This window comes from Passer montanus, unplaced genomic scaffold (assembly GCF_014805655.1).
Source record: "Passer montanus isolate IOZ18808 unplaced genomic scaffold, ASM1480565v1 scaffold792, whole genome shotgun sequence".
Classification (NCBI taxonomy): Eukaryota; Metazoa; Chordata; class Aves; order Passeriformes; family Passeridae; genus Passer; species Passer montanus.
Window position 1 is genome coordinate 1 of NW_024373168.1, and position 1,429 is coordinate 1,429.

The window sequence follows — 1,429 nt, forward strand, 5'->3', positions numbered from 1 at the left end:
GTGTCCCCCTGTCCTGGCTCTCTGTAACCTCAGGTGCCCACGGCGTGGGTGGGTGACACGGCAGGACAGGGAGGGGACAGGGACAGGGACAGGGACAGCCCTGTCCCCAAAGTGTCCCCAGAGTGTCCCCAGAGTGTCCCTAAAGTGTCCCTGAAGTGTCCCCAGTGTCCCCCTGTCCTGGCTCTCTGTAACCCCAGGTGCCCACGGTGTGGGGGACAGGGACAGGGACAGGGACAGGGACAGGGACAGGGACAGGGACACCTGTGTCACCAAGGTGTCCCCAAGGTGTCCCCAAAGTGTCCCCGAAGTGTCCCCAGTGTCCCCCTGTCCTGGCTCTCTGTAACCCCAGGTGTCCACGGTGTGGGGGACAGGGACAGGGACAGGGACAGGGCCACCCTGTCCCCAAGGTGTCCCCAGAGTGTCCCCAAAGTGCCACCAAGGTGTCCCCACTGTCCCCAGTGTCCCCCAGGTGACCCTGCAGCCGCTGTCTGTCTGTCTGTCTGAGTGAGGTGTCCTTGTCCATCCCTGTCCCTGCTTGTGTCCCTGATGTCCCCAATGTCCTCCCTTTCTGTCTGTCTGTCCGCAGGTGACCCCGCGGCCGCTGTCCGTCTGTCCCCAATGTCCCCATTGTCCCCAATGTCCGTCTGTCCCAGCGGGGATTTCCTATCCATGTCCCCATGTCCGTCTGTCCGCAAGTGACCCCGCGGCCGCTGTCCGTCTGTCCCAGCGGGGTTTCTCAATGTCCGTCTGTCCCGCAGGTGACCCCGCGGCCGCTGTCCGTCTGTCCCAGCGGCTGCTGGCGCTGGGCGGGGACGCGGGGCTGCGCAGCCGCTGGACGCACATGAACGCGCTGCACTACGCCGCCTACTTCGACGTGCCCGAGCTCATCCGCACCCTGCTGCGGGCCGCCGCCCCCCGGGGTGAGTGAGGGGGGACCCCAAAACCCGGAGTGACACCCCCAAACCCGGAGTGACACCCCCAAACCCCGACTGAGCCCCCCAGATTGGGACTGAGCCCCCCAAACCCCCAGTGAGGGTCAGGGACCCCCCGAGCTCATCCGCACCCTGCTGCGGGCCGCCGCCCCCCGGGGTGAGTGAGGGGGGACCCCAAAACCCGGAGTGACACCCCCAAACCCGGAGTGACACCCCCAAACCCCGACTGAGCCCCCCAGATTGGGACTGAGCCCCCCAAACCCCCAGTGAGGGTCAGGGACCCCCCGAGCTCATCCGCACCCTGCTGCGGGCCGCCGCCCCCCGGGGTGAGTGAGGGGGGACCCCAAAACCCCGAGTGAGCCCCCAAACCCGGAGTGACACCCCCAAACCCGGACTGAGCCCCCAAACCCGGACTGAGCCCCCCAAATCCGGACTGAGCCCCCCAAACCCGGACTGAGCCCCCCAGATTGGGCCTGAGCCCCCCAAACCCGGACTGA